We start from the raw sequence: 21,234 nt of genomic DNA, 5'->3' as shown, positions 1-21,234 counted from the left end.
ACCGTTGGTCAGTGCCTTCTTTATTATGCCTAATAGGCTTGTGGTTGAGTTAAGGTTGAGGGCTTCAGAATTTGAAGTATGATCCAAACACCAGATTAGATGCAGTTGGATGGAGGTTCGGCTCAGGATGAGTAGGGTTGTGATGGTTAAGGTGTAGTAAGGCCATGGGTGGTAACCATGGTCGGCTTGAGGTGTTGTAAATATGCGATGGGGTCGTAGCATTCACCAGTTCGATGTAAACTACCGTTGGAGGTGGTCATGAGCGTAAAGGGGGAATTAGTTCGTGTTGTGGGCACGTCGGTCAGGATCGTTGAGAAGTAATTCCATATTTGAGGTTGAGGACCATTGGGGTCCGAGACGGAGTCGGGTCTGTGTAGCTCTAGACGGGCGGGATCCGTGCGGCGAGGCCGCTACGTGGTATAGTTGGGTGAGACCCATGGGTGAGGCCCATGTGATTATGGCAATGCAGGTGTGACCTGGTAGAGACCGTTGGTTTAAAGATTGGATCTTGAGTGGCAGGATTAAGTGGGTGATCAGTGTGTGTCTCATAAGGGTTTATAGGCTGGGTAGCCTTGTTATTTGGACTCTTGGGAACCTGGTGGTTGGACCAGATGTGAGACTGGTAGTCTCAACGATGGTTTGGAAACCTTTATATCTCGGTCGAGCAAGGGGTTATCGTTATCAGAAAGTCTTGGGTGAAATACAAGTGCAGATCCATGGATCTCGGGTTATGAGTTGAATGTCGGGTTCGTTTCTAAGTAAGATCTTGAGTCGGGTATCACGAGTGTTTTGTGCAGAATTTTCATTTCCGTGGGTTGAGGATCGAGGTATCTATATGTCGAGCGCATCGATCGAAGGGTTCAAGGGTAATAAATGGATTCAATTTTGACGGTAGGTCAGCTCTTGTGACTGTGTCTTAGGTTGGTTCTATTTGTGAAGGGCATCAAGATAAGTCAAAGCAGTATTATTGATTTGGAACTTGTGTGTAGAGTGGCTTGTTATTTGGAGGAGATGTTAGGTCACTTGTAGTTGGGATTGGATAATCTCATAGTAGCTGATTTGATCTTGTTGTGCATCTCTCGTCTGAGTCTAACCGTTACAGGGATGAGTCTCCTACTCGTAGGATTATCTGAGACTCTGTCAAGTATAAGTGTTCTGCAGGGATAATTGGTATGTGATTATGTTTTCCGGTGGGAACCTCAAGTATCATAATTTGAGTAGTCAGTTGGGAAACTAAGTGGGATGGATACGGAAATGGTTCAGTATGGGCGGTCTGGCAGGGAGTCAGACCATCTCGCGACTTCAGAATTTAGGTTGAGTAGTTGGGGTTAATTCGTAAGGGATTATTGTCGGGTGGTGGAAGGATTCGTTCATCTGCGGGTTGGAGAGCCCTGCGAGGGTTGGTTTCGGTTGCCTTGGGAAAGCAATGGTATGTGCGGGGTTGTGGCCGAGGTGCTCAAGTTGTTTGGCTTGCCAGGATTGGTAAGGAATAATTTCGAGGACGAAATCAAATTTAAGTGGGGGAGAGTTTTAACGCTCTGTTTTTTATTGTTTCCATTTCATAGTGGTGATCAAGGATTTGATATTAGCAGGCTTAGGATCCTTTATCAATTGAGTTTTGTGATCATTTGGAGGTGGATGATGTAAATTGGATGATTCGGGTATTTGGTTTATGTTTTGGAGTCAAAGGGTATTTTGGTAATTTGTCAGCTCGAGTTTTTATGGAAAATGGATGTTTGTTCGGGATATGGTAAGGCAATTATGGGTTGACTAAAGTTTAGAGCTTCTCATTCCCTTTTCATGGATGTAATGATCATCGGAATCGGGTTTATAACAAAGAGGTTATGGCCTTTGGAGTGATTAAGGGTTTAAGAGGAAACCCTAGTACGCGAGGCGTACCTAGGGAGTACGCACAACGTACTGATGTGTGGAGTGTTACGTTGGGCGTACTGTTGTGTACGCTTCACATACTGCGTGGGTCATATCGGGGTTGCGGTACCTCGTACGCTGGGCGTACGAGGGTTAAAGGAAAACCCTAATTTTCGGATGTGAACCCTATATAATCTCATTAAGTCTTTTTGATTGGATCCTTTACCAGCCTCCAAGTCCCCAAAACCCTAGAAATCGTCTCTAAGCCTCCATGGTTGTGATTTTGAGCTCATAGTGTGCATTTTGGTGTTTCTGGATCATTTCCAAGAAGATGGAGTTTAGTGCAAGGTTGTGGATCAAGGAAGATCTTGTGGACCTGGATTAGGTGCTTCATTTCCAGCCTGTTTAAGGTAAAAAGCTTTGACCTTGCTCATTGTAAGTTTAGATCTTTATGGTATGAGCTTTTGGTTCATTTTTTGTCCCAATAATGAGATCTAGTGGTTTGCTACCACTCCAGGAGCTATGAGTTGCCACACTTGGTGTTTATGAGGTTTGAGATGTATAAAGTTGCCTCCTTTAGGGTTTGGAATCCCCCATGTATAAGATGGTGTCCATTTGGTGAAAGTTTAATGCTTTAAGTTGATGTTGGGTTCTTTTGAGGCATGCAATGTCATGAAGTCAATGACTTTATGGGTCTAGACATTCTTTAAGAAGTAGAGTCGTGGTTTGGAATCCTGATCTTGAGCATTAAGTAATGAATGAAATTTGTGGCTTAATGGAGGAGTACGCTATGCGTACAAGTCTGTACGCGCAACGTATAAGCCAATTTGCATGTACGTTTAGCGTACAGCTAAGTACGCCCCGCGTACTCAGTCAGGAGGATTTTGGCTTTTGGGCTTCGTGTTGGGCTTCCTTTTTGGGATTGCGTGTTTGACTTCTTAATGGGACATCTGAGTACAAGTGTTTTGGATTAGGAAAATTGGTTGCGCTTTAGGGTAAGGCCCATGTAAGGAGTTTGAGCCCAATTTGGAAAATTGGGCCATAATTAGGCCTTGGTTGATTATTTGGATTTTGGGCCTTAAGAGTGTGAGTTTGGGCCTTAGTCTTGGACCAAGCTTGGTTAGGGGTAAAATGGTCTTTTTACCCCAAGTATGGATTTATCGACTATGCATTGGAACCCAACTGTTAATTGAGTGTTGTTTTAATGTTGACAGTTCGGGGATCTATTAGCCAGCAGTCAGGGATCGTCTGTGTTTTTCGACAGTGCGAGGTGAGTTTCCTCATTGGGTGTAGCGGGTCTAAGGCACCAATGCCGACCCTTATTGATTATGTTAGGATGCTAGGAGTCCGCGTGACCCTTTCATGTGTTATGTGCTGCTATGCGTGTCGGGCGGGGCTCGATGCCAAGCGAGGCCTGAGGACTGAAACATATCATGTTGTTTATGATCTATATGTCTTAGCATGATTATGTGATACTGATTGTATGTGTATAGTAGGCGGGGCCTAGGGACATGCGAGACCTGAGAATAACAGATATGTATACCGAGCGGGGCTCGATGTCGGGCGGGGCCCGAGGCCGAGTGGAACTCGAGACCGGGGGAGGCCCGAAGGAGGGCGGGGGCCTAGTATGTGATTTATGTATGTGTGGTATGTGGTATCTTGGGGAAACTCACTAAGATTTGTGCTTACGGTTTTCAGTTTATGTTTCAGGTACTTCGATGTTTAAATGGAAGAGCTCGGGATGGTTGCATGGCACACACCACATGTTTTCGCATTCTGTGATTTACTCTGATTCGATGATGTTTTGCTAAATCTTGATTACCATGGTTTTATGGAAATGATATGTATTAACGATTTACTTATCTAATAATAAAAAATTTATGTTATTATTTTTGGGACGTTACAAATAGCCTCAGAACTCTCGTTCCAACTTTATTGCATGTTTCTCTTCTGATTAATTGCTTTCAAGTAGGAACTAGTGTTCAAATGTCTATCTTGTTTCCTTACTATGTACAACTAGGTGTTTTTCTGATGATACGCCAGTCTTATCTTAGACTTTGGGATAGGCTACGCTCTTAGTTTAGTGGTTCCTTTTGTTAATAGGCGTGAGTCTGAGATGATATAAGGCTATAGTCAATCCATAGTGCCCGTAAGTTAATATATGAAAACGATTAGACTTTAGCATTCATGCTACATGAGTTAAGGGCCTTGGGTCAGATATAGCCTCAAGAGGCTAAGTAGCGGAGGCATGTTGTGTTTGGTAGATGTCAAGTGGGTAATGATTGGGTTCCTTCAGGTCGGAGGGATGATGGTTGCGAGCCTATAGGCCAACCGAGGGGTTGATCGTGAGTCTTGAGACCCAATGAGGGATGATGAAAATAATGGTATTGTATCGAAGTCCCAGTAATTGGATAGTGTCATAACATATCGTGAACGTGTGTGTGTAATTTTCTCGAATGTCGGTTATTTTCTTATGCGGGTAAAGTAGTAGAGCCTTACGAGATGGCTATTGGTAACCTAGTGTTCATTAAGATTTTGTGGTTTGGAAAATAAGAGAATTATCATGAGTCAGTTACCAGTGCTGGAGTATTGGTTCTAGAAGTTTTCGAACCAGAAGGTTCAATTTAGTAACCGTGGTTCATTTTCAGGATGTTGAATGTCTGAACTAGGTAGAAAGACCACTTGTAATCTAGGTCGTGTGTGTTTTAAGGAAATGCAATAAAAAGATGTCATTAGGACATGAATTCATAACGGTATACCATAAGCCTTTTCTAAGGACATGCTCGAAAAAGTGAATTTCGTTGAGCTGTAATAGATAGATTTCCATAAAGAACTCGCTTTATAGTAGGCTGGATGTAACACCCGCAGATTCAGGCTAGTCAATTTAGAGACAATAAGCGTCAAAAAATGACTTTTTGATAAAATATTAGAATAAATAATCTTAACCAAGTTATAGTATATGTCACAAGGTTTCCGTAAATATAAAGAACGCTGAAATCCGAGTTATAACGAAGAAATTATGACATGTCGAAGTTTTACGGCTAAACCGGCACGACACCACGTAACGTAAAAAGTGAATTTTTGATAAATTACTTTTTAGCCTTAGAGATCTAAACGAAAGTTGTAGTATACGTTCAACTGAGAGCGTGCATTAAAAGAACGCCCAAATCTGACTTCATATGAGGAAGTTATGGTTTTTCTAAGCTTTGGCATAGTAGTGCACAACCCGGAATTCGAATTTTAGATCGGTCGATTTTTAGCCAAAATATTCTAAACGAGAAATGAAGATATCATTAATAGGAGCTCAACGATAAAAAGACAGTCGAAAACGGAGCTCGTATGTGAAAGATAAGGACGAAACTTAGTCCCTACTCTTCGAGCGCGGCGAATTCGATACAGTTTTGTAAATTTGAGATAGAATGAGAATTAGCCGACAGGATCTAAATGAAAGTTGTAGTACTCAGAAATACCAACGCGTGGCTATAAATAACGTCAATAATAGAGCTCGTATGTTAAAGATATGGACGAAACTTAGTCCCTACTCTTCGAGCGCGATAAATTTGATACAGTTTTGCAAATCGGAGATAGAATGAGAATTAGACGACGGGGTCTAAATGAAAGTTGTAGTACTCGTAAATACCAACGTGTGGATATAAAGAACATAGAAAACGTAGCTCGTACGTGGAAGATACGGACGAAACATAGGGCCTACTCTATGATAAAACCCCTATAAATAAAGGGTGAATCCTTCATATTTTCTTCACACCATAAGCCTATCTTTCTATCTCTAAATTCTCTCTAGACTCCCAAAACCCCTCTAAATCCCTAGTAAACTCAAGTTGCTAGAGGAAAGACCCGGAGCGCCCGAAGGCTCCGAGAAAAAGAGCTTTTAGGCTAAGAAGCTCTGCTCCAGTGGAACCCGGTTTTTAAGAAAACCCGCTGTAAGTTAGATATGATGGGTTTTGTACAAAAAAACATCCTATGTGCTCATGCAAACCCTAATGCTTGGATCTAGATTTCTCTAATTGTACATTCATTTATCCAAGACTTTCAAACCCTAGATCTAATGAGTATAATCCGAAATTAATGTGACAAATCAGATCTAGATGATTACATCTTGTTGCTTGCTTGACTCTTCTTGTTCTTGGAGCTTAGAGTCACAAGTGTCACTCCTCTAATGGCTTACAAACACCAATAGTAAAAGAATGATCTTGGAGAGAGGTTGGAGGCTCTTAGAATTCGGCTCTCGCACTCTAGGAAGAAGGGTAGCCGATTTTTGTAGCCTAGGGGTTCTATTTATATTGGAGATGCTAGGGTTTCAATCAAAAAACCCTAATGGACTGCTTAGGCTTCAAGATATCCAAGGAACCTTCCAGAGTAAGTACTTGGATGAAATCTAGATGGGTTCCTACCCACAATTTCGTCCACCCTTTAACCATAAAGGTTTCACAGCCCAAATCAACTATCACACAATTGACAGTTCTAGACCCTTTTATTTAATTAATCACTTTTAGCCACAGAATTAATTGTCAATTAATTCTTGTCTAATATTAATTAAAATATATGATTTCTCCTTTAATATATTATTCATATAACATATTAATAAATCATAATAACCTCTTTATTCATAAATCATCCTAACATGTTGCTTTGGTGAAGGCAACCCAAAAGGACCATGCACAACCGGGTCAAGTACTTACCAAATATAGTTACAGGCTTAGACACTAATCCAACAGTCTCCCACTTAGATAAGTTTAGTAACTACAAATGAAAATACAATCCGATTAGCAATCGTAGCTCTCAAAGACGCTGTTGAATTCTGATCTTATCAATAACATGTCCTTCAGATAAGGGATCATATAATCATCTGTTCTAGATATCGTGCGGACAATTACATGAAACATAGTCATACTTACTGTCCAGCAGTTTGTTTCTCGATCTCAGATTCGTTTGACATAGAACTTAATTGAACACACCAATTCAGTCCTGACCGGGCCCGACACATAAGTCAAATAAAATCATCGAGGGGCCCTGATATCGCTTTTACCCTCTTAGGATAAAAGGAACAGATGAACTTCGACTTATATGAATTTATTATCCACTAATCAAATTATACACAACAATGCGTTTTATAACATCAAGTTACTGATGCGTTTACGCATTATCAATGCACAACCAACTAGCAAACAATAAACCACATATCTAGGTTTCAAGACCATATGATATTACCGTCTTGCGATCACTCGTGATGAATTCCATGAAGTGATTCCAGCAAGCGTGGCTTTATTCCAATGCTCAAAACTTGTTCATAAGCACTCATGAACGTTGTAGCAAACTTTTGCTATGTCTAATACACTTCAGACAATCTACACACCAATTCATGACAGTCTTCATTCATACCTACTTCCAACATATGAATGACTGTGGACGGTTCGAATAATTCTTATTATTCAGGAAGTCAAAACATGCAAAATGAAACAATAGGTAAACGATTAACATAAGACAGTAACATTACTAATAAATAATACCCATTTATTTAATCATCAAATGTCAATAACATTTATCTATTACACGTTTCTAAACTATCTAATCTAAACTAATATCGTCCTTCCGCCCGATGCTCCTAGCGTGCTGCAACTGCTTAACCCTACTCAGTCCCTTCGTAAGGGGATCTACTGGGTTATCCTGTGACGATACCCTCTTCACTACGAGGAGACCTTCTTCCACCCGATGTCGAATAAAATGATATTTTCTGTCGATATGTCGAGATCTGCCATGATCCCTTGGTTCCTTGGTCAAGGCAACTGCTCCTTCATTATCACATAAAATATCCATGGGCTCCTTTATGGCTGGTACAACTCCAAGGTCTCCAATGAAGTTCTTCAACCATATTGCCTCCTTTGACGCTTCACTCGCTGCGATGTACTCTGATTCGCACGTTGAATCAGCTACGGTCTCTTGCTTGGAACTTTTCCAATTCACTACTCCTCCATTAAGGGTAAAGACCCAGCCCGATTGTGAATGGTAGTTGCCCCTGTCGGTTTGAAAACTAGCGTCACTATACCCTCGCACCTTTAAGTCATCACTCCCACCGAGGACTAGAAACCATTCCTTGGTCCTCCGAAGGTACTTAAGAATGTTCTTGACTGCGGTCCAATGCGCTTTGCCAGGGTTCCCTTGATATCTGCTGACCATGCTCAAAGTGAAGGCCACATCAGGGCAAGTACAAGTCATAACATACATAATTGAGCCAACTGTGGAAGCGTATGGTACTCGGCTCGTTTCTGCTATCTCGACTTCGGTACTTGGGCATTGAGTCTTACTAAATTTGGCATTACTTTGGATCGGTAACTCCCCTTTCTTTGAATTCTCCATACTAAAACGTTTTAGTACCTTGTCCAAGTAAGTATTCTGACTAAGTCCTATTAGTCTCTTACTTCTGTCTCTCACTATCCTTATTCCCAAAATATAAGAAGCTTCTCCGAGGTCCTTCATAGCGAAGCACTTCCCGAGCTAGGACTTAACCTCCTGCAGTGTCGGGATGTCGTTTCCTATGAGTAGTATGTCATCGACATACAATACAAGGAAGCTAACTATACTTCCACTGGCTTTGACATCTACACTTGATTCATCCTCGCTTCACAGAAAACCAAACTCTTTGACTTTCTCGTCGAAACAAAGATTCCATCTGCGAGACACTTGCTTAAGTCCATAAATGGAATTCTCAAGCTTGCACACTCTATTGGGATGCTTTGCATTGACAAAACCCTCTGGCTGAGCCATGTAAACATCCTCAGCCAACTTCCCATTAAGGAAAGCGGTTTTGACATCCATCTGCCATATTTCATAATCATGAAATGCAGCAATGGCCAGCATCACCCTAATAGATTTTATCTTAGCAACCGGTGAGAAGGTTTCATCATAGTCAACTCCGGGAGTTTGAGTGAAACCCTTAGCGACCAATCGCGCCTTGTATGTGTGCACATTCCCATCCATGTCGGTCTTCTTCTTGAAGATCCACTTGCACCCGACCGTCTTACATCCGGGCACATGGTCAACCAAATTCCAAACTTGGTTGTCATACATGGACTGAATCTCGCTGTCCATCGCCTCTTTCCACTTTGCAGACTTCGGGCCTGCCATGGCTTCCTTATAGTTGTTAGGTTCATCCAAATTCACTAGTGTACTGTCACTAATGAACGTATCCCCTTCGGTAGTGATATAAAAACCATAAAACTGGGGTTGAACCCTAACTCTATCGGAACGTCTAAGAGGTAAGGACTCGTCAATTGGCTCAACCGGAGTTTCCTCCTCGGGTTGCGTGCCAGCGTTAGAGGTTCCATCATCGCTCGACTCTTGAATCTCTTCAAGATCGATTTGCCTCCCACTGTCTCCTTGGCTTATGAGTTCTCGCTCTCGAAAAACTCCTCTCCTCGCAACGAAGACAACATTGTCACTCGGTCTATAGAATAGATATCCAAAGGACTTCTGCGGGTAGCCGATGAAAATACACCGCTCACTACGAGGTTCGAGTTTGTCGTGAGTCTCTCATCTTACGAAAGCCTCGCAACCCAAACCTTGATGTGTGCCAACGAGGGAGCCTTCCCTGTCCACATCTCGTGACGTGTTTTGGCAACCTTCTTCGTAGGGACTAAGTTAAGGATATGGGCGGCAGTCTCTAAGGCATACCCCCAGAATGAGATAGGTAGTGAAGCATGACTCATCATGGAACAAACAATATCTAGAAATGTTCGATTACGCCTCTCAGCCATACCATTTAACTGTGGTGTCCTAGGTGGCGTCAATTGCGAAACAATTCCGCATTCCTTGAGGTAGTCGTGGAATTCAAGACTTAGGTACTCTCCTCCTCGATCAGATCGAAGCATCTTGATTTTCCTGCCCAACTAATTCTCCAGTTCTTGCTTGAACTCTTTGAACTTTTCAAAGGTTTCTGACTTATGCCTGATTAAGTAGATATAACCATATATGCTATAATCATCGATAAAAGTCACGTAGAAGCGGCATGCATCCCTTGTGGTGGATCTAAATGGTCCACATACATCTGTATGTATGAGGTCCAATAAACCCTCACCCCTCGCACAAGTGCTAGTGAAGGGTGACTTGGTCATCTTTCCAAGCAAACAAGACTCGCACACGTCATCGTCCCTAAGGTCGAATGACTCCAATACTCCATCCTTTTGGAGTTTGGCTATGCGTTTCTTGTTGACATGTCCAAGACGACAATGCCACAAGCATGCTTTATCCATACTATTGGATGAATCAATACAAAACACATCATTTCCTAAGTTATCTACAACCATCATAGTTTCATATATCCCATTACAAGGAAATGCTTCAAAATAAAAAAAACACCATTAAGATAAGCATTAATAGAACCCTTTTCATTATCAAATGAATATCTAAAACCTTGTCTATATAAACCATGAAATGAAATGATGTTTCTTGCCATATCTGGCGAATAGCAACAATTATTTAAATCTAATCCTAATCCACTACTAAGCATCAAAGAGTAAACTCTGATCTTGGTGACAGGCGACGATCTTCTGTTCCCCATGATCAAATTTATCTTCCCATGCTCCACATCCCTATTTCTTCTTAGGCCCTGCAAATCAGAACAAATGTGAAAACCACATCCTGTATCAAGAACCCAAGAAATAGCATGTGATGAATCATTAGATTTTATAGTGTAAATACATGTGTAGGATGGCTTGATCTTTCCATCCTTAATATCTTGCAGATATTTAGGGCAGCTTTGTTTCCAATGCCCTATTTCATGGCAGTGGTGGCACTCTGCCTCCTTGGGGTTCGAGTTGGGTTTAGCAGAACCAACCTTGGTTCCACTAGAAGAGGAGCCATTTTGGGACTTTACCTTATGGTGGCTCTTTGAGGGAGCCTTCCTCTTCTTACCTTTCCCTTGCCCAATTGCCAAAACTAGGGCAGTAGCAGGAGTTGGAGATGGTACAACAGATTTATCTTTGAGATTGCTCTCAGCAGTCCTCAACAGGCCATGAAGCTTGCTCAAAGATACCTCCTCCTTGTTCATGTGGTAGGTCATGCGGAACTAGCTATAGCAGGGAAGCAAGGAATGAAGGATGATGTCAATTGCCAGCTCTTCATCAAAGTTAACATTTAGCTTTAGCAGGCGATCGACATATCTCTGCATCTTTTGCAGATGAGCAGTAAGGGACTCTCCATCACTCATTTTGGTAGTGATCATTGAAGTGATGATCTCATACCTTTCTTGCCTAGCGCGTTGGTGGTACCGGTCCAGCAGGTCCTGATGCATTTCATAGGGGTACATGTCCTCATAGGACTTCTAGAGTTCTGCAGTCATAGTCGCTAGCATGATGCAATGGACTTTCGTGGCATCACGCTCGTGGGCCTCAAAGGTCGCGATTTCTTCAGCAGAGGCAGTGTTGATGTCAATATCCTTGAGCTTTTCATCGAGGACATAGTTTTTGTCCTCGTAGCGAGTGACCATGCGAATGTTGCGGATCCAATTGTTGAAATTGGTCCCGTCAAAGATCACTCTCCCACACAAGTTCATGAGTGAGAATGAGCCAGAGGAGTTTGAACCAGAAGCGTTGTTGTTGTTGTTGTTCGACATATGAAAAGGAAAAAGAACAAAGTTTGATTAGAAATGAATCCCCAATTAAACAAACAAATGAGAAATTAGGGCTAGCATCCAACAACATTATTTACAAATTAGAAGAGGGATGTCGTAATCTAACAAGTAAATAATTTGAGGGTAAGTGAATGACGATTCACTAATTTTCATCATGAAAAACAAAATAAAGCTAATTTTTAAATGTTTGAAAACTCCTAGATCTTTTGAGATTCATTGAACTTTTCAATGGCAAGTTTAAATCTCGATATGCCTCTCTAGTTTGTGACTGGGATGCCGAGGATCACAAAGCGGGTGTGAATAACCATGCAAATGTACATGGTGCCCTCATTGTTACATTCACCTATTCGATGTGCCGGTTAGCCACGCACGCTCCATCGAACTATGACAAACAATGAGTCACCATTTGCCACCTTTGCTTAGAACCCAATTAATGTGTTGGTTAACCATACACGCTCCATTAACGTCTCAGCAAGGGTAAAAGTGTAATTTCATGGAATTGCATCAATTCACTTTTCCTAAAGTAACTAAGAATGTGAATTTTTGTAAAAACATTTAGTTACTTTATATAGATCCATTATACTTTTAATGAGGAAAAGATTGTCCTATCCTACCCGTTCGGCTAACGACCCTCCACCAACCAAGGAAGCGGTGGGTGAGAATGGACACCCATTAAACGGCCATTTTATAGGCCATAACCTTATACCCCCCCCCCCTTATAGATCGGCTTCGTGAATGAGGCCTACTAACGGTAAGACTAGCATTTAAGTTACACACACATATATATATATATATATATATATATATATATATATATTAATCTTATAATATTATAAAGTATAAGGTTGAATTTTAAACTTGTAAAATTCTAGGGTTTGAAATTTAAATAATAATTCCAAAATAAACTTTTAAGTCAAGAATTTAAATTTCAAGACTTGAGGGCAAGTTTTTGAACTTTTCAAAACATAAAGGATCAAATAGCAAATAATTTAAATTAAACAATTAATTTAACGATTATCTAAATTTGACCTAGTCAATATTACTTGCAAGATAATTCATCAATTAATTCAAATAATCAAATATTATCAAATAAGGAATTTATTATTCAAACAATTGGTAATTATCTTTTGATTTGGTAAGGATAATCATAAATCAGTAATAAAATTCGGATTTTATTAGTCAAAAACGATTTAGGCAATTATCCTTAAGCAAAACAGCAAGAAATCCCGAAAATCCCTCTGACAGACGCTCCGACTCGCCGAGTCCCCTTATGGACTCGTCGTGTTCATCCTACTCGTCGAGCCCACTATGGGACTCGTCGAGTCTGTCATTCAGGGGGCAGGAAAAACGATTTTAAAAATTGAATGAAGACACAAAGCATCAATACAATAGAAACCAATCATGGCTCTGATACCACTGATGGGTTTTGTACAAAAAAAACATCCTATGTGCTCATGCAAACGCTAATGCTTGGATCTAGGTTTCTCTAATTGTACACGCATTTATCCAAGACTTTCAAACCCTAGATCTAATGAGTATAATCCGAAATTAATGTGACAAATCAGATCTAGATGATTACCTCTTGTTGCTTACTTGAATATTCTTGTTCTTGGAGCTTAGAGTCACAAGTGTCACTCCTCTAATGGCTTACAAACACCAATAGAAAAAGAATGATCTTAGAGAGAGGTTTGAGGCTCTTAGAATTCCCTCTTGCACTCTAGGAAGAAGGGTAGCCGATTTCTGTAGCCTAGGGGTTCTATTTATATTGGAGATGCTAGGATTTCAATCAAAAAACCCTAATGGACTGCTTAGGCTTCAAGCTATCCAAGGAACCTCCCAGAGTAAGGCCTTGGACGAAATCTAGATGGGTTCCTACCCACAATTTCGTCCACCTCTTAACCATAAAGGTTTCACAACTCAAATCAACTATCACACAATTCACAGTTCTAGACCCTTTTATTTAATTAATCACTTTAGCCACAAAATTAATTCTCAATTAATTATTGTCTAATATTAATTAAAATATATGATTTCTCCTTTAATATATTATTCATATAACATATTAATAAAGCATAATAACCTCTTTATTCATAAATCATCCTAACATATTGCTTCGGTGAACGCAACCCAAAAGGACCATGCACAACCGGGTCAAGTACTTACCAAATATAGTTACAGGCTTAGACACTAATCCAACAAGATACGCCTACCCTATTTTAAATATAGCTTATATTTAAATATAATATCGTTATTATGAACCTATAAACAAGATTTATTAGTGATTCCAAGTCGTTATACTGATTGATCTACTTACGAGGATGATGTCTAGGCTGTGATTTAGTGAGGTGTTTAAAGTGGGATTTCCAAACAGTATACTTCATATACCAAACGGACCCTACCTCCGATATGATCCTACCTGGTTGTTCCTTACTTGATAGATCTTGAAAGTAGACTTTGATTTAATGATGAATCTAGACTAATAATTAGTCGCAATAAATATTAGACTAAGACTTAGCGATAATAATGCTAGATTACGTCAAAGGAAAAGACAATTGCTAGAAGCGAAGCACTGCTCGAACTTCGAGTCATCACTTTAACAAGTGAGTGCATAGTTACTCTCATCTTACACATAGATATGAAGTATTTAATATAAATTATGCGCTATGTGTGCATATTATTTGTGTACTTAATATTTATGTTGGATGAACAAAAATATACATGTTTGAATTGTTTTAAACTGTATATGTATTTTATACCTATAATTATGATGGGTAAAAGATTGGTAGATTAAAGATGAGATGAATGATGAGCGATAAAAAATGAGATGAATGATGAGCGATGGTATATGAGTGGTAAAAGATAGTGAGAAGCGATGAGCCAAGCGATGAACCAAGCGATGACCCAAGTGATGGCCCCGCCATCTAGCAGAGTATAGATGACAACCACAGACTATTCTAGACAGTCCAATGGAACACTAGCAGGCTCGCAACCTGTAGGTGTTGTGAACGATGTGTTCACCCGGTGTACTCTAAAAACCCATTGACATGTATTGTGGGTGGACTCCCTAAAATAGTACTGTCAATAAATGAGATAAACCCTGGCAGCTATGGACTTAGTGCCTGTTTGATGAACCCTGACAACTATGGACTTAGCGCCACTTGCATAAACCCTGGCGACTATGGACTTAGTGCCACTTGCATAAACCCTGGCGACTATGGACTTAGTGCCTATGGTATAAACTCTGGCGACTATGGACTTAGTGCATGTTGTATAAACCCTGGCGACTATGGACTTAGTGCCTATTGCATAAACCCTGGCGATGATGGACTTCGTGCCTATTCCTTAGGATACTCCTTAGGAATGAATGAACGAGGAATAGCGGATTCTTAGGGTAGATCCTTAAGAGTAAAGAAGATAATAGGAACGGGTATTGGGGTTAACTGTTTGATGATTAAACATAATAATTATATTATTGTGTGTTGAAAACCCTATGTACTCACCAGGTTTCCCAACCTGACCCACTCAATTCATTTGTATCACAGGTGTCGATATGAAGTTACATTACACTGAGAGATTAAGGAGATATAAATCACTAGTGATAATGAATGTAAGTTCTGTTTATGCTTATGTTTCTATATTGACGATGACATCCCAATCTTTTAAAATGAATAAAATACATTTCTTCAAAAATGCTTTGATAACTTATTTATCATGTTTTTCTGGGAACAAATTCCGCAACACTTTTCTTTAAAAGGTTACTCCGATTTTCAAAATAAAGCATAAACAAATCGGTCTTTTCTGGCCATGAAAATGGGGATGTCACACTGGAAATATCCCTCGGCCAAGGAATGGATCGACATTTTATGTCTAAAGGCGATCGTCAGTGGTAGGGTAAAAATACTGGAAGTTCAGATAGACGAGTTCCCGATTTTGGGAGACTTCGCAAGGAATTCATAGATAGATTTAATGTAGAAAACAAAGTTCTACTATTGAATTAGTGCAAATAGGTAAAATCGATGCGGCGTCATTGGCTATGTTCAGCGCTTATCTCGAGAACCCCATAAAGATGGTGTGTGGGAATTTTCTTAAGGTGTACTAGGAGCTGGATTTCAGGGACAAAATCTTTGTAAGTGGGGAACAGTTGTAACACCCGGTTTTCACTTATAGTATAACTTAGAATAAACGTCTAGTTATGAAATTCAGAGTATTGATACATTGTGTTTCAGCCAATGTGTTCTTAACGAAACTTGAAGTAGTCATAATTACTAACCCATGAGTATAAAAATGCCAAAATCTGACTCTATATGAAGAAGTTATGGGTTTCCGATGTTTTGCATTCGACACGATACAACATGTCTGTCATAAAATATGAAACGAAAATAGGTTGCTCGTTGGCCGAATCAATCTAAAAGAAATTTGATGTCCTCATAAATACCAATCCATCGATATAGAGAACGTCGAGAATGGAGCTCGTATGAAGAAGTTATGAATTACGCAGTGTCTTTACAGTGTAACCTTCACATACTGTAAAATGAAAAATAGAATATGAATTAGCCAACAAAGTCTAAACGAAAGTTGTAGTACTCATCGATACGAAACCGGGAATATAAAAAACATCGAAAACAGAGCTCGTATGTGAGAGTTATGATTTTTCAAAGAATGCAAAAAATACCCAACAATAGCTCTACACCCCGGTGAGACACGTGGCACCATAGAGAATCCGACCCATGTCAAGCCCCAGAGGAGACCCTTCCGGCCTATGCAAACGACATGTGGCACCAGCCAACATATGATACATAGGGCGTGGCGCGCATCCCAGTCTTCTATATATACAAGACAAGTTTGCTTCATTTTACACCATGTTTCCTCTCTAAACTCTCTCGACTTTCCTCAGAACCCTGAGCGTCGAATTTCTAACTTTCCAAACACTTTACCAAAGTGTTTCAGCATCGAAAAACCCGACGAAAAAAAGTATTCGAACTCGAAGTTCTGCCCGCAACTTCCCGAACTTTCGCTAGAAAACCCTTAAGAACTTTCCCGAACTTTCGCTAGAAAACCATGACGCAACACAATAAGACCCAACAATCTCCCCCTTTGCGTCAATGGAGCCGAAAGCTCACTTCGGTTGAGCTGCAGAAGACTTCTTGATTGTCTTGAACACCTTCGGTATGGTAGCCAACAGATGATGACGAAACGTTATGTACCACCGAAGCATGTCTGTGAAGTTCTTCTTGTCTATTTCTGAGTTCTGCTTGCACCGATGAATAATAATGATAATGTGCTCCAAGCAGTCTATTGAAAACAGATGTTTATCAACAAGAGTGTGACATCCCCTAATTTCTCAGCCAGAAAAGACCGATTTAATTTATGCTTTTTAAAATAAAATCAGAGAATCTTTTTAAAATATGTTGCGGAATTGGTCCCCAACACAACATATGATAAAAGTTTATGAAAACCTTTCTTTAAGAAATATATAATTTCCTTTTTATATTAAAACCTCGGGATGTCATGTTCCGATACAGATAAAAAACATAAACAAGACATTATAAGCCTTACAACAGTTATTTATAACTACTGGCCTATAATCCATAAATCACTCATCATCATCATCCGACTATGCTCGGGGTCCACTACCTGTAATCATAAAAAGCTGAGTGGGTCAGGCTTGGAAGCCTGGTGAGCATATAGGGTTTTCAACCCACAATAAATAAATTTATTGTACTTAAACATCAATCAATCAACCAAATTACCCCAACCCCATTATCTTATTTATTTCTTAAGGGTTTACCCTAAGAATCAACTATCACTCCTTCCTAAGGATTCATCCTAAGGAATAGACACAAGGTCACACCATCACCAGGGTTTATACAACAGGGGCTAAATTCATAGCTCTTATTTATTGACAGTATTCACCCCTGTCATACATGTCAATGGGGTTTTAGAGTACTCCAAATGAACATATAGTTCATTACACCTACAGGTTGCGGGTCTGCTAGTGTTCCACAGACCATCTAGAATAGTCCATGGTTGTCATCCCTACTCTGCTGAATGACGGGGGCCAACATTTTGGGTAAGTGATTCTCTCAAATTTCACCACTCACCCTCAACTCATGATCAATATTACTGATCATCTCCTTTATCCAACTCACCTTTCATCACACACCCATTATTTCATCTACCCATGTTTTACCAACATTTTTGTAGATAAAAATACATATACAGTTTAAATTATTTAAAAACATGTATAAATCACACCTTCAACATCCAACTCAAATAAACAAACAATAAATATTCACACAGCACGTATTTTATGTAAAATACTTCATATCTATGTGTAAGGTGAAAGTAACTACACACTCACATGATTTAATGAAAATCGGGCAGCAATTCGTTTCCTAAAACGATCGTTTCTAATAAAACAGGGAGTTTTATTGAGAAACCGGGCTCTGCGAAAGGTCGGGCTTCAAAACCAAAAAGATAAATTTTCCGGGTCTTCGGGCACTTCGTGGCGTATTCCGGGTGTTAGAATCGATACCGGGGCTTCGGGGAATGTTAAGGTGAAGAAAATATGGAAAAAGGGGTTAAAAGTGGAAAAATCCCAAAAGTACCCGGGAGGGTTCGCATACCCTTCTATTTATAGGGTCCGAAGCTGCTGATCGGACGGTCAGGAGAGAAGCCACGCGGCAGCAGATCCGAAGGAGGCAGCACCTGCTCGAACATGGGTTGCTCATGCGAGGGCCTCGCTGGAGGGCTCTGACTGGACCAAACTTCGGATCCGAGGTGGGTGGCTCGTGGCTCATGCGAAGGCTTCGGATGCGATGAGTCACTGTACACGCGTCGGATGTGCGAGGGCCAAGACTTCGGTCGAATCCGGAAGTGACACGCGACTGCCAGCTGCTTGGATGACTCGACCATTTCGGACACGTGGCACATTTTGGGCGAGGGTGACGTGGCAAAAACGTGACTATGCGAATTTTCTCGATTTTTGTGCAAAAACTTCTAAAATCCATAACTTTCGCATACGAGCTCTGTTTTTGACGTTCTTTATATGCACGCGTAGGTAAAGTTACGCTCTATAACTTTCGTTTAGACTTCGTCGGCTAATTTTGACTTTAATTTTTATATTATTATTTTTAACAGACCGGGACAGGAAATTTGTTAAAAATTCATAACTTCTTCATCCGACGTCCGTTTTCGTCAGACTTTTTACCGTTGTGCTACTATTTACGAGACCTTCGATTCTCATTTAGGTCGTGTTGGCTAAAAATCACTCGATCTAAAATTCGAGTTTTTAGCTGTCTACTGCTAAGCTAAAACTTCGAAAAATCATAACTTCCTCATACGAAGTCAGATTTGGGTGTTCTTTTTATACCTACTCTCGGTTTAACGAACACCACGAGTTTCGTTTAGATCGCTAAGGCTAAAAAGTAGTTGATCAAAAACTCACTTTTTACGACATTCGGCACCGTGTCGGTTTATCGCGAAACTTCGACAGGTCATAACTTCTTCGTTATAACTTGGATTTCGGCATTCTTTATATATCTGTAATCCTTGTCACGCCCACTACAAGTTTCTTAATAGATATCGGCTTTATCTAAAATTTAATTTTTGACGCTCATTTTTATTCCTAATTATTTAAACTCTAATAATTAAGCATAAAACACATAAAACACATAATATTCACATAATTCCTTTTCATTTCTCCAAAATGAGTCACAAAGGTTAACCTAGACCATTATGTCAATATTAATGCCTAGCCTAGAAACACGGGCGTTACAAAGAGCGAATAAAAATCTGTGTGCTTCGCCTTTTGTAAACATCACAATAAGATGTGTAGAATCGATTTGGCCAATCTTCATCTTATTCACATCTCCTGGTTTCGGTGTTGGCTTGATAGTCGGTTTCTTGTTCATTACTTTCGCTATCTCCTGATCCATAGCAGCAACCTCATGGATGTAAGAAGCCAACATCCTCTTCAAGTGATCCACTATCGGCTCATATTCCTTCGGATTGGTGAGCAGAATGTTAAACAATAGGATCCAGTCATGAGGATTTAGATTTGGAAGGTCTGCCAGGGAAATAATCGACACCGAGTTTGCTGATCCTCGTGTGATTTTAAAATTAACATTTATGAACTTCCCAGCAGGCGTAGGTTTTAGTACCTTGACAGTAACTATCTTCTGTGCGCTCCATGTCAAGTACTGCGGTTGATCATACTTCAAATAAAAGTCGATAAGCTCACGATCAACTTTTGGATGAGGAAAAGGAACTTCAGCAGTCGAATCGAAACAATGAAACGTGAATGCCTTTCGTGTTATCGGCATGTCGAACTGTGAGTCCTTAGAATTATCACAATCAAACGAAGCAACAGGTTTCCAACCAGTAAACACTTGGAAACTCTATAGCTTGATTGATAAGTGCCTCTTTTGTCCACAGGGGAAACAAGGCCTTCTTGCAGTTTAAGGCTTCTTCTTCTTCCTTGTTCCTCCTTTCCCTCTCATCTGCTTCCCTTGCAACCCTCAAGGTTTCATCCAACTCTTTATCCCTCTTCTTTCGTTTAAGGGCCTCAACAATAGTCTCATCAGATTCGTCATTACTGTCATCATCAATCTCCTTCTTCTTAGCTTCAGAACCAGAACCTGAAGCTTCATTACCCTTCAGTTCGGTTGTAACTTTGACTTTCGGTTGAGCAGATTCGGTTTCGGTTTTAACCTTCGGTTGATGAGCACCTTCTCCCCCTTATTTTGGAGCAATAAATCTCTCCGAAACACCCTTCATCTCGTGTAACAGTGCAAGGGCAGGAAGAAGTTTTGATGTCAGATGATTTCTGATAATGAGAGTAAGGATAGGATCATGAGCACCAAGAATATTGGTAAGCATATCCTTGACATCACCAGCACAACTACGAAAGACAGCTCTTTCAGTCTTCAACAAAGAAATTTCCTTTTCAGCTTGAGCAAGCTGCACCTTCTGAACTTCAATTGTGGATGCTTGACGAGCAAGATCTTCTTTTAGAGCACTCTCTTTTGCTAAATCAGCGTGAAGAGATTCAACCCGAGAATTCACAGAACTAATAAGTGAAGTGTTCTCTGCTTGTATTGAAGAACGTACAGCCTCAAACTTTGTGTGCTTTTCTTGAAGGGACTGGGATAAGGAATCCACAGAGGCATTCACCTTAGCTGCATTGTTATCATCATGCCCTTTGAGTGACTCAAGAAAGATTTGAGTACTATGAACAATTTCAGCAACGTCAGTAGTGGCCTTCTTGCAAGAAGAAGTAGACTCATTAACAGCCTGTGTGGATTTGTCAATTCACTCAGTATATTGCTCAAGAGCAGTATCCATAAAAGCTTTTAGCACAACACCACTGTAGGACTTGTTGTCATCAAGCAATTTATCAAGCTTCTCATGAATGCTTTGAAGTTGTTATCGTGTGACTGGAGCTTCATCATCATCATCTGTAGGAAGCCTATAAGGACTGTATTATGTTGAATCAAACTCATCATTAGCACCACCGAGAGTGGCACCGGAATCGGTTGAAGGTGAGGGTGAAAGTGGTGTGGAAGTAACTGGAGGTTCTGTGTCAGTAGTCGCCCCCGTATCGGATACGTTGACTCTTACTGTCGGTTCAGGGATTGTAGTGGAAGTGGATTGGGAAATTATAGGAGGTGGTAATGGAGTTGTAGAAATAGGAACATAATGAACTGGTGGTGGTGTTG

Source organism: Lactuca virosa, chromosome 8 (assembly GCF_052849685.1).
Source record: "Lactuca virosa cultivar CGN04683 chromosome 8, Lactuca_virosa_CGN04683_v6, whole genome shotgun sequence".
NCBI lineage: Eukaryota > Viridiplantae > Streptophyta > Magnoliopsida > Asterales > Asteraceae > Lactuca > Lactuca virosa.
The sequence above is the reverse complement of the archived record's forward strand: the minus strand, read 5'-3'. Positions refer to the sequence as shown.